Source organism: Schistocerca americana, chromosome 8, assembly GCF_021461395.2.
Source record: "Schistocerca americana isolate TAMUIC-IGC-003095 chromosome 8, iqSchAmer2.1, whole genome shotgun sequence".
Classification (NCBI taxonomy): domain Eukaryota; kingdom Metazoa; phylum Arthropoda; class Insecta; order Orthoptera; family Acrididae; genus Schistocerca; species Schistocerca americana.
The window spans coordinates 370,065,565-370,079,468 of record NC_060126.1 but is presented as its reverse complement, the minus strand read 5'-3'; the positions used below and the strand labels follow the sequence as shown (position 1 = coordinate 370,079,468).

Below are 13,904 nucleotides of genomic sequence, written 5' to 3'. Positions count from 1 at the left end.
AGACACTCTGTGTACGTACACACTTATGTACGTACGTAGATTCGTTTTTTGTAATACGTATGGCTAGCGTGGCTGCAACTCGTGACAATCGCGGTGAAATAACACGCATGCCATAGTGTAGTGTGGCGCAGCACTCCATAGAGAGTCCGAGTGCCGGACAGACGATACAACCAAAGCGGAACTCCCGTCTGTACGGTGTACCGTGGGCGTAGGCGTGCGCTACGCGGACGCCCCTCTGCTGCAGACCGTGAGGAAGAGGAGGGACGATGCGGCAACGCCGCCCACCAGGAGCTTTCGGGGCTCTGGCCACGCGCCGCCAGACGTAGAAATACGGAAGGAGAGCGTCTGGACTCCAGGAGGCGTGGGTTCGTAAGATGGGCGAAAGAGGAAGAGGGTCACGTTGTTATCGTCTCTACAGTCTCCCCACCCCAAACCCCCAAATATTACTTACCGACATCCCACTCTTAACGTACCACAAATCTGGTTGGTTGGTTTGTGGATTAAAGGGACTGCACTAAAAATGTCGTGACAAGGGCTTCCAGTCGGGTAGACCCTTCGCCGGGTGTAAGTCTTTCGATTTGACGCCCCTTCGGCGACTTGCGCGTCGATGGGGATGAAATGATGATGATTAGAACAACACCCAGTCCCTAAGCGGAGAAAATCTCCGACCCAGTCGGGAATCGAACCCGGGCCCCTACGATTGACATTCTGTCGCGCTGACCACTCAGTTACTGGGGGCGGACCAGGGACTACACTGCCTGGTTATCAGTCCCTTCACAGATCAGGGCCGGCTAGGAGCCCATGGTACTGCTGAACAACCGTAATACATCCAAGGACAAAAAAAGAAAAAAGGAACGAGGCACTGCGGAGGTATTATCCAAATGGGGCGGAAATCGGTAGACACGACGTACATGTACGACAAACAAATGATTACAATTTCAGAAAAACTGCATGATTCATTCAAGAGAAAGAGCTTCACAAATTGGGCAAGTCAATAACGCGTTGGTACGCCTCTGGCTCGTAGGCAAGAAGTTACTCGTCTTGGTATTGATTAACAGAGTTGTTGGATGTCCTGTTGAAGGATATCGGGCCAAATTATGTCCAATCGGCGCGTTACGTCGTCAGAATCCATAGCTGCCCATAATACTCCAGATGCTCTCCATTGGAGAGAGATCTCACGACTTTACTGGGCAACGCACGGTTTGGCAAGCGTGAAGATCAGCAATAGAAACTCTCGCCGTGTGCGGGTGGGCGTTTTCTTGCTGAAATGTAAGCCTAGGATGGCTTGCGATCAAGGACAACAAAATGGGACGTAGAATATCGGCGACGTACCGTATGGCAACCAAAGGGGTTCCGCTATGATATAAAATGGTACTCCAGACTATTCATTGTTCCCGGTTGTCGACCCGTACGGCGGGCAACAGTCAGATTGGTATGCCACCGCAGCCGAAGCCTCTCCAAACACGGCTTGGCTGGTCATCAGAGCTCAGTTCGAGGCGGGATTGATCCTTGAATACAATTCTACTCCAGTCAGATTCCCGGCCAACAAGTCTACGCCACGTTTTGTCGCCCTTCATGGCAAGCCACCATTGGCTTACATTTCAGCAAAGTAATGCCCAACCTAACAGGGTGAGTGATTCTACTGCTTTGTCTTCATGCTTGGCAAACCCTACCTTGACAAGTAAATTCGCCGGAGCTCTCCCCAATTGTAAACTTCTACAGTATTATGGACAGGGCCCTCGAAACAGTTCGGGATTTTGACGATCTAAGCAGTAATTCGACAGAATTAGAAACGATATTCCTCACGGGGACATCCAAAACCTCTATCGATGAATGCCAAGCCGAATAACTCCGTCCGCAGCTCGTGTTCTAGTGGCTAGCGTTGCTGCCTCTGGACCACGGGACCCGGCAGCACAGGCGCTACCGCGGGAACTTCAAAAACCTGCTGCACTTTCCGCTGCAGACAGCAATGGCCAGAGTCCTCCCTAGCCTGTGACCCTCAGCACCGCCACCAGCCACCCTACCACAAGAAGAAAGTGTAAAATGAAAGTGATTAAGAGCAACAGACAAGATAAAGTGTTCTTCCTCTCGTCTCAAATACTCAAGAAGTAATCTAAAGTGTTTCTTCTCCGTGAAAGCAGCGTAACAAAGTGCTCCCCACTAAACATCTGTGATGCTCACATCCAAATCAGAGTCAAAAGTACTTACAGTAGTACTGACGCCAGTGTATTCCAAACTTACGTTTGTTAATAAAAGACAACATTTACTTCCTGTCATGCAGTGTTGCATAGCGTCCAGGTAAACTTCACTATTTGCACTATATTGTATAAGGATACAAGCGTTACTTGGTGAAAAATGCCCGTTACTCATAATATTTGAATGGTTTCCTTTATTATGTGCTTCATAAAATTTTTAATGTTTACTCACTCTCTCCTGTCTGCTTCTTAGATACCATGGCATTGCTTTGTTTCAATTTACCTTTTAGTTCTGTAGTATATGTAAAAAAAAAATTTCCACTTCTGCTCCATCTGTCATACTGTCCCACGTAACAGTGCTGATTAAAGAAAGAAAATCATACCAACATGCACAACGTACCTGTTGCACCACAAAGTGCATCATATACACACAATCTGAGCTCATAATCAATGATGTGTTGACGCTAGATATAAATTATTATGCCTGTCCTGCAATGGTTTATCTACAAAAAAGACGACAAATGGCCATGGAAATGGTTACGAGGAACAAAAATAAAGGAAAAATTAAAAAGAAAAAGAATATACAAACGAAAAACTACAAAAACGACAGTAATGTTACCAACTTTAGGAATATAGTAGCTTAATAGAAAGAAATGTTTATGTATCGTTGTTAATAATGTAAATAAATATATATGGTTACAAAAAAAGGGGTTCGATTCCCGGCCGCGTTGTAGATTTTTCTGTGCCAGGGGACTGGGTGTTTGTGTTGTCCTCATCATTTCATCCTCATTGTCATCATTCGTGATAGTGTTAGATTGGACTGCGTAAAAATTGGGACTTTAGTACGGGCGCTGATGACCGCGCAGTTGAGCGCCCCACAAAACAATCATCATCATCATCATCGAATAACTCCTCTTGTAAGGGCCGGGGAGGAGCAACGCGTTATTGACTTGCTCAATTTGTGAAGCTCTTTTTGTGGAATCAATCATCCAATTTTTTCTGAAGTTGTAATCATCTGTTTGTCTGTACCTGTAGGAGTAAATCATATCTACCGATTTCCATCCCATTCGGGTAATTCCTTGTGGTGCATTGTTTTTCTTTGTCTTAGAGGGTATAAGCTTCTATTTTTTTTAAACATAGTCTTTCACTCCCATATTAATCCTTTCAGACCTGAACTTCTGGAGGAAGGACAATTTTTCTTTATGTGGTAATGCTCTTACTTGATTTTTTTAATGATTTTGCAAAACACACTTCGCTCACTTGGCTTCATTTTATGGACTAAAATAACTAATTACGAAATATTCTATATTACAATAAGTAGTAAAATAACGACTCAATAATTATGTTGAAAAATAACAATAACGATATTCAGTTATACAGGGGAATATAGCGAACCAACCACATCTGTGTCTTCTGGTTGTCACGAGCTGCTGCACACTGATTCATTGACTTGCTGATATTTTCTTAGTTATGGCCAACAGCTGGCGGCACTTGCGCATAATGAAATCGTGGAACATTCACAAATGTATACCTCAGGTTACTATTGGAAAAAAATACTTCCGTTGTAGCTGAGACATAGTAAAAGTTAGTGTACATCATTTATTTCACTAATCAAAGTATGAATGAATGCTATACCCTTTGGTTTGTAAATGTTTATTTGGCCAACGTACGAAAATACCTCATGACATTAGAACAGCCCGTTCCCGTTTGCTGGCATCAGCTCCATTCGTACACAAGGGTGGCAAAAAACGAAACACATTAGCATGCGTAATACAGTGTAGGAAAACCGTTTGTGTTCAAAACAGCTACCAGTCGTCTGGGAATATATAAATACAGGTTCTTACTGGTTTTCAGGGGAATCTTGTACCATTTTTCCTGCAAAATAGTGGCGAAGGTGAGTAGTCACGCGTCGTTCTCTGCGAATTAAGCCACAAATACTCAATAATATTGAGATCTGGTGACTGTGTTGGTCAGGGCAGATGCGACAATTCATCTTCGTGAATAAAAACATTTGTGAGACATATATACCCCCCTCCCCCCTCCATGAACCGCAGACCTTGCCGTTGGTGGGGAGGCTTGCGTACCTCAGCGATACAGATAGCCGTACCATAGGTGCAACCACAACGGAGGGGTGTCTGTAGAGAGGCCAGACAAACGTGTGGTTCCTGAAGAGGGGCAGCAGCCTTTTCAGTAGTTTCACGGGCAACAGTCTGGATGATTGACTGATCTGGCCTTGTAATACTGACTGGTACTGCGAAATGCTGAAAGCAAGGGGAAACTACAGCCGTAATTTTTCCCGAGGTCATGCAGCTTTACTGTATGGTTAAGTGTCTTTAAAGGAGGATATAGGAGGATATAAGATGAACATCAAGAAAAGCAAAACGAAGATAATGGAATATAGACGAGTTAACTCGGATGATGCTGAGGGAATTAGATTAGGAAATGAGACACTTAAAGTAGTAAATGAGTTTTGCTATTTGGGGAGCAAAATAACTGATGATGGTCGAAGTAGAGAGGATATAAAATGTAGACTGGCAATGACAAGGAAAGCGTTTCTGAAGAAGAGAAATTTGTTAACATCGAGTATAGATTTGTCAGGAAGTCGCTTCTGAAAGTATTTGTATGGAGTGTTGCCATGTATGGAAGTGAAACATGGACGATAAATAGTTTGGACAAGAAGAGAATAGAAGCTTTCGAAATGTGGTGCTACAGAAGAATGCTGAAGATTAGATGGGTTGATCACATAACTAATGAGGAGGTATTGAATAGAATTGGGGAGAAGAGGAGTTTGTGGCGCAACTTGACTAGAAGAAGGGATCCGTTGGTAGGACATGTTCTGAGGCATCAAGGTATCACCAATTTAGTATTGGAGGGGGTAAAAATCGTGGAGGGAGACCAAGAGATGAATATACTAAGCAGATTCAGAAGGATGTAGGCTGCAGTACGTACTGGGAGATGAAGCAGCTTGCACAGGATAGAGTAGCATGGAGAGCTGTATCAAACCAGTCTCAGGACTGAAGATCACAACAACAACAACATATACCAGAGCGGGTGTGAAATCTTGAGAATCGTTGGTCGTTGTAGAAATGATTCAAAGAAGAGTTGCATGATTCCTCATGGATTTTTTTGTCATCCTCATTGTTACAGCGATACTCAAGAAATTGAAGTGGGAGACGCTGCAAGAAAGGCGTAGTACACTACAGAATACCGTAGCCCGCTTCCCAAGACAAGTCGAGCAACGTGCTATATCCTTCAACAAACGCCTCGCATAACGACCCGAACTTCTAAGGGTAGATAAATCTGGGCTCGTGCAGACGATTACCGACAGTACTTTTTTTCGCGGATGGAGCTGGGAAGAAGGACTGGACGTTGGCGATGTAGGGGTGGGAGAGGATGATATTGGCTCCCCACGCACGCCCCGCCACACCCATACACCATACGGCCCCTCGCGGAGAGCGTCCTGGGGCTGCGAACCCCCACAATTGTGTTCCGCCAGTGCCGTTGCCGGACTCGATTTAGACTTGGGTGAGCACTGTTACCGGCCCAGAAAGTGTAGCAGGCTTTACCTGGGAGAGACATGATTGATTTTTTTTTTTAATCTTTCCCTGCTCATGGACTAGCGTAACGTGAGGTGATGGACAAGAGGTGATGGACAAGAAAGGTATGTTAGCGGAGGCTGGCAACTGAACACGCGTGCGCACTGCCAGGGCCACTGGACACTTGCTGGCTCCTGAGGCCCGGCGCAATTTTGCCAGCGGCGGTCGGAACAGGGGCTGACGGGCAGCGGCGGCGGGCTTTTAGAGTGCGTTGCAGTATCGAGTAACGGCGACTGGAAATTGCTTTAGCGGCGGCCGTTGTGACGGCGGGAACGGATTATCGGTTTCATGGGGTGCGGGTATCGAGATTGGCGGCCTAACTAGACGCATTAACGGCCATTATGGCGCCCAATGCCCACCCTCTAGCTAGAGGCGCGCCTGCGGTGCGCCGTAATGGCGAGTGATGGTGGGCTGTAGCGGAGAGATAGGCGGGCGCCAATGGGGACGAATCGTTCTTTGTCACGTGTCGTCCGGCCACACACAGTACGCCTGTCAGGTCCCACCATGTCAGTGGTAGCGACGGGAAAAATCGACCAGTTAAAATCGATATCGGTATTTTAGTTCCGAATAACCGATATTTTTCGATATTTGTTTGGTCTCGGTTATAACAGACATTTTGTTATTTTTTTACTAATAACCGGATAAAAGACCGAAATATCATTTGAACATTGAAACAGTGACAAAATGTTTCGTTTTTAAACAAACCTTTCTTTTAAAAAGTAATTATTATAAGTAAAATACGCGTTATTTTAAAATATTGTGTTATTACAGTAAATAAGAAAAGCGATCAGTGCTCTTTTAATAATGAAGTCAATAGACACGAACAACAAACGCATGGCATAATTATTGGTACAGCATTGCTGGGACAATAACGTGTCGTGGTTTAAGGTACGCGTGAAATTGCGGTGTACGAGACGTTCCCCCGCCCGGTCTATACGGTAGCTTGTCCCTGTTGTCGTCGGACATCCGTTGTATTGCAGAATGGCACCAACCAACCCTAGAAGTACAATGCTTCGTTTGCTGTAAAAGATAAAAGATTTGAGTGCCACATTATTCATTCATATTGCGCAACAAAAATATAAAGTAGTTGATCTACATAAAACGCCTTTATCTGCTTGTAGACCTTGAAAACGGACAAAATAACATGAAAAACAACTTCTTCAACCACAGTTTTGACCCTTAGCATTGAATATTCGTAATGACAAAACACTGGTATGATCCCCGATTACAACATGATTTTTGAGCAGAGTTTCAAAAAATTAGTCAGTACGAGAAGGCTGGTTATACCTTCTAATATTGAACCACTTACCTTTTTTTGAGAATACCAGCGAACCATGGGCGAACGAACTTATCTTTTACTTGTCTATCTAATTTAATATTTTGATGCTCTGTATCTTGATACCGAGAGAGTTAAAATTTTTCAGTCTTTGTTAAGATTTCTACGTTTATCACAAAACAGTAATGTGAACAAAAAATCGAAAACCGGTTATTTTGAGCGGTTTTAATGGTCAAGTTAAAGTGGCGTGGTTAATAAAAACGATAAAGCCGAAAACCGGTTGTTTCAGCGATAACCGCCATCCCTTCTCAGTGGTTCCCAACCTGGAGTAATTAGGCCCTGAAGGGTAAAATATAATTTTCTGAGGGGTAGAAAAAAGAGAATTCAGTTGTGTTTAGATCACGAAACTAAATTGTTCTTGAAAGGTTTCTGTTCATTTCATCACTATTTCGTAAGTGGGTAATGCTGATTACAAGAGTTACTAACAATTACTTTTTTTTTTCAAATGCCAGTTTAACACCTAGCACAGTTTGCTGGAGGTTACAACTTGTGAAGCGAATGAATGAACAATATCTTTCTCACATAGTTCATTCACATTCACATAATTTGTACCATGCCTCTGTGACAGTCGAACTGTGCTTTAATATCTCAGATAAATTCCTTCTCCACGTTGTAGGTATTTCCCACAGTTGACTAGATATTCCTTCTTTATTGAGTTCGCAACGCACGAACTCATTGATAGCAAAAAAACAACAGTTGCTATGTGATGGCTACTACATTGCTTAAGGGCCTATTCTGTATTATTATTATTATTATTTCCAGCCAAAAATCTTCTAATTTCTGCCTCTTGAGAACTGAGAAGTTCAACATCAAGTGATTTACTTGTACATGGCTCATTTTAAATACGGGTGCGGGATGTGGCTGAAGCAGTTGTGGCTAAGGAGAGGACAGGTGCAGAAGAAGCTGGTTTTTGTAACCACTGTCTGTCCCCAATGCGGACAGTTATCTTTCTTTTCTGAGGACGAGTTGCATAGTAACCATCACAGAAATACTGCGAAAGGGCAAGTATTTCTGTCGAGAAGTCACGACTGCTGGTTTGCGATGCTGTCCGTATGTCTGGGTGCCAGCACCCGGTGACATGGTCCCATATGGGATATAGAACACAGAATGATATTTCGTCCGTAAAGGACGACATCGTGAGGGATGCAGCTATTGATGACTATACTGATAAAAATACTTACTGCGTTACTCATTTGTTTATTTTTCCACTGTGCGTTTCCATGGTTCTCTCTGTCATCTTCAGGCGGAGAGTTACATTCTTGGTATTAGTATAGAGCACTGATGCCTTTTCACATCAGCAGACCTGCGTTGCATGTGGGTTACTATTGTGAAAAGACGGCTGTGCTCTACACTGACACCAAGACTGTAACAATTCTCCGACTGAAGATAATCTTATAGAAACGCATAGTCCGAAAATAAAAAAAGAGACTGATGCAGAAACAGTTTTACTTATATAGTTCGAGAAACGTTTCAAGGTAATGATTTAAGTCAGAGGGAAAAAGTGTCGTGGCAAGTTACTGGGACAAAATCCTCTGCGACGGTCTGGGCGAGTGGTTAGGCAGTTGGTGGATTTATACTGCTGCGCCGGCCGTTCACGCAAGGGTATACGAGGATTTTTAGTAATAGGGAAGTTGCGGTTGTTACTGTGCACCGAGGATGTCTCCTGCTCCAAGCGCAGCGATTTCGATCCTGTAACATGCCGAAGTCTTCATCAGAGAGGTGAGTTTGACTATAAAATCAGCGGCTCGCTGTAAATTACCGTGTGACATTTGTTTGTGATTCTTGTTTTGTTAGGTTCTCTGAGGCAGCCGGCTGCTTGAGTGCTTTGACTGTAGCTGGCAGAGCCAGTCAGACGTGATACGATAAACGTGTTTCAGACCTAATGTTGTGTGAGTTTTTCGTTTTCAACTCCTGTTGGTGGTAGGTTTTTCCTGCTAATGATAGTATTATATAACTACACCGCTCTGCAAAACTTAAGGATGAGATTGATAAAGTAGTGCAACAAATTAACTACTCGGTGTAAATGAGTGAAACTGCGGGAGCATGTTGCCAGTGGTCTCCCAGTCGTGCATGGACACGAGGTAGTTGAAGAAACTGGAAAAGATAGTGTGTGTCAATCACAGAGCAGTTACGGTGCACTGTGGTGGTATTCTTCGCTACAATATGGCTCGGAGACTACGTGTGGATGACACCAAAAGGGGAAGAGTCATCAGGAAACTTGGAGGAAGAAGTGCGACGTTTGAAGCCCAGGAGTTGATTATTGCTCGCAATACTATTTCAGGTGCTTGGGGGCCGTTTCGAATCACATGCACAGCCGCTCAAAGGAGAGGAGGTGGTCACCAAGCTCAACCGCAACATCATATTGTTTGCAACAGACAGTAAGGGACTCTGGTCAAACAGCGAGTGCAGTTGCAACCACATTTAAAGGGACTGCAAGGTACGCAATATCACACTCCCCAGTGGCAAGGCGATTGCACGGCGCTGGTCTCTTTCCCCAATGACCAAAACGTCGTGTTCCGGTGACACTCACAGATCAGCAGCACTGTTTGCATTGGGTCGAGAACTCTGCCCGGATGAGACCGAAGTCTTCATATGGCGATTGGTGGGAGCACGCAACTCTAGGAACATTTTCGAACGTCAGGGTCATACGATGTGGGGAAGCATAATATTGCGTGGGCCTACTGATCTCTCAATGTTGGAACACTGTACACTGACCATTGGAAGCTATTATTACACTGTACTCTCTACGACTACAGGGATGCATTCGGCCATGACTTGAATTTTATGAATGACAATGCCCGACCGCAATGAACAGTGCATGTAACAGCTCTTAGAAACGGAGGATATTAATCGAATGGACTGGCCTGCCCGGTTCCCCACTTTAAATCCGATCGAGCAGTGTGGAGTACGTTGGGATGGCGTATGGCAGCAAGCCCATATGCACCTACAACCTTCGAACAGTTGTAAACGGCGCTGACAGAGGAGTGGAACGCTCTACCGTAAGGACTCCTTAAAAACCTTGTGGCCAGCACGGGAGCCCGTTGTAGAGTGTGCAGTGCCCTTCTTGGTGGTCATACAGTATGTTGAGGATCATGCCTCTCCGTTTATAATGTCCTGGGGACCATCGAAATCGCGGCGACTTAAGCGTAATTATTGACGTTGAATAAAAGTGTCATTTTTGTTCGTCTTGTAGCGTATTTCTTTCGCTTACCTTCAGTACTACACCGCAGCAGTTCATTCTAAGTATTGTTCAAGATTCATCGAGCTATTTTACCTGGCAATGACAAATCATCCGGAAGTTACTTTCGTCCTGAAGTTTTGTACACCAGTCTAGGTCTGTAGCGAACATTGGGAGCGCACCATACCATTTAAACATGTAGGAGCAGTACTAAAAAGCTGTATCAAATGCCACGAACGGGTAAAACCGTGTTAGGAAAGGAGGACGGAAGTCGTGCAAGGGTTGTAACACAGCGCAGTGCATCTGTAATGGAAACTGCATGCAAGACGCTAGCATGACCGGTTCTAGAGCATTGCTCCAGCGTTTTCAAACCTTATCAACTAGGTTGGACAGCAATCTTAAAACAGTATTGCAAGGATTGTAACAGATAGGTAGGGACCACACAAATTTGTTACAGACATGATGCCAATACCTTAATCGGAATCTTCGGAAGAAAGACGACGTTGCTCTTTCGAAATCCTGGTGGTTAAAAATAGAGAGCCGGCGTTCAAGAATACACAAACCTATGATGAAGTGAGTCGTTGAAATCAGTGACCAAGGTTTTCAGAAAAGAAGTGTTTGTACAATGGAATCTGAAGATGTCATTGATCGTGTAGATGAAGATTCATCATTAAGGCCAAGAATATAGATCGGAAAGTACCGATGGAACTTTCTCTACATCCTTGTCGTAAACGTGTGCAAACAAAGTGCTTATTAAATCTATGGAATATGTTAACACTTCTCCACCAACCGTCGACTGGAAAGGAAGGCACTTGTATGCCGAGTATAAGCGCAGATGTGTGACAGGGCTGCAATAAATACCGAGAAACAGAACACAAAACAGGACCAGCAAATCGCTATTGTAAGCTGTCGTTGGAATCCCTCCAAGGAAGTGTGACGTGGATGCATCAATCTTCACAATGTACCGCGCTTTTACAATTAAAGTGCGCCTACTCAAGGTGGTCCACTGTGGGCAGTAATATTATAGTAACCAAGCGACGCTTGATACTGTAACCTCCCCACCGCTATTTTTTTATAAGAAAATAAAGCAATACTTAATAGAAATGGGAGCCGAGTGTAACCTCCCCACAGAAATTTAAAAGAATGGCCAATATTATTTAGGGATGCTACTGGACATGGCTCTATGCGTAACCTGCCCACAATGAAATGTACTGACAATGGCAACAAAAATGTGAAATACGCAATCTGACTCAAATATAAATTCCTGATGAAAAATTAAAGTCCATTCAGTGATAAGAAAATTTAATTAAACCGAAATATCGGTCTTTGGCCCTGTGTAAAACAATCAGAATTAAAGTCTTACCTCAGAATAAATGGATGTCACATATCTGCTCTTGTTGTTGCGCACCGCTTGGAGGAACTGCATTGCAAATAATAATATTCTCTTTTTTTTGTGATTTTTGTGGAATTTTTCTTCAAAAGAAGTGGAATGAAATGGGAAGTGCAACGAAATCTTGAGTTCAATAAAAAAACTAAATTTTTGAGAAAATGCTTTTGAAATAAAAAAATTATTATTGGGAGACTTGTTGGAGAATAATTACAATAAATAAAATTTTTCATTATCTAATGATTATATTAATTAACAGTATACCTTATTCCTCATCTTGACCATTGTTGCCGACCGCCTACATCACACAACCGCACTGGGCTGCTACTACTGACCGACCGCTCTGCATGACGACTACAGACTGAGTACTGCTCTCAACTAGACAGAGCTACAGACTCGCAACGACTGACTGACTGCTACTCTGCATAGCGACAACTAACTCGCAAAGACTACTACTGACTGAGAACCGCTCGCAACACTCGCGCGGTCAAGCGCATACTCTCTGGTCACAGATGCTACAATGCCTCGCCATCGCTGCTGCGTTACATACGTGTTTCAATACATATGCAGAACACATTTAACGCTGAAGAACAGCTCCAATTTCGGCAACCAGATGCTGTATAGCATCTCATCGATGTCTCTGGTGCTCATATTGAACAACATATGTAAGCGGCGGCTAAAAATAAAATTAACATTGTACCTTTCTCACTTCTGTTGCCATTTCTGTCCACGTCCCGTCCCTAATCCTATTTCTATACATCTTTTTCAGCGTAAATCGGTTCTGCATTAACCCATTGGAATATTTACCCAGTTTCGCTGGACGTGTGTGAGCAGCTGTATTTTGTAACCACCTGATATATCGGAAGAAAATGTGATGTGAATACACGTACCTTCAGCACGTGTAGACACGTCCGGCAAGTGTCCTGTGAGGCTCAGCATTGTCCATTGATCGTGATCGCTCGTATGTACAAAAGTATCTTCCTGTGTCATTGCACTTGCGAATTTCATTAAGTGCAGCCAATAGTCTGCTTTATATTGATTTGCAAAGATACCGCAGTAATCCGTACGGTAATTCCAAATTACTTGCTTATGAATGAGGGGAGAAATTATTGGAAACCTAATAAATTATATAATTGCGTAGGCTTCCGCGGCCAGAATGAGTCGACATAAAAGTTTTCTGGGTGTGGTACCGCATCATAATGTATAAAACTACCGCTGCTGGAAACCCAGAAGAAGGCCGCTGCAACCGTGGCCGAAACGGTGGTTTTTCTCCAGCAGCAGTAGTTTTATACATTATGACGCGTTACCACACCCAGAAAACTTTTATGTCAACTAATAAATAATGTCATTTGCAAGCTGGATTGCACATGTTGGTTTTCTACCGAAATGCTTGGTATTTCTGCTTCGTGTTCGGTATTATTAGAATTTCATTCATATCAGTAATCTATTTACTGATTTGCAAATTCAAGTCAACAATTGAGTGTCGATATGGTAAGAGCACAATTTCGCATCCGTTGCAACTTCAAGTCTCCAACATGCAATGCCTTTTACAAATAAATTAACTGTTTTTTTTTTCAAACAGGTAATTAGCTATAATGAATATAATTTTCAGTGCTTACTTCGAAAGTGTTCTGTTGTGTTCACCCCCAGCCTTCACCTCAGCAAATTCTTTCGTCAGGTAATATTCGGTAATTCTGTCAATTTAATCTGGCAACCCTATTTGCAAGAGCAGAGTTCACGCTACCAGGTAGCCTGCCTCAGCGGCATTAGTATTTTGCATGTTGTCCGTTTTCTTAAGAACATTGACAAAATTTTCGCCCGAACAGGGACTTGAACCCTGGACCCTTAGGTTAAAAGCCTAATGCTCTACCGACTGAGCTATCCGGGCTCTGACACACACGTTCTCGCTTAAGAATGTTACCGTTAGCGAAGAGATGAGTAACAGCTCATGAAGGGTGCTTGGTTCCCTTCCCAGCCGGCAAAGCGTGCGTGTACTCAGACTACGTTGGTCGAAACTGTCGTGTTACGCATTGTTTCTTAGTCTCCCTTACAACTGACTAGCGGTGTGTTCACTAATCAAATATTTAAATATGTGTATGACAGCTTGCAGACAGGACCGAACGAAATTATAAATTTCTATCAGATGCCTGTATTCCATTTTTAAGAGCCACACTGTCGCCATTCCTGTTTCATTTGGCGTGCCACCAAGCCG

At 43.5% G+C, this 13,904-nt stretch overlaps 1 protein-coding gene and 1 non-coding gene across 2 annotated transcripts in view; one reads left to right on the top strand and one right to left on the bottom strand.

Moving 5' to 3' along the window:
* Positions 1-13,904, top strand: part of LOC124545856 — a 1,204,377-nt gene that overhangs the window by 134,965 nt on the left and 1,055,508 nt on the right. The window lies entirely within an intron of this gene.
* Trnak-uuu lies at positions 13,508-13,580 on the bottom strand. Its single transcript has one exon. It is a non-coding gene; the product is annotated as a tRNA-Lys (tRNA).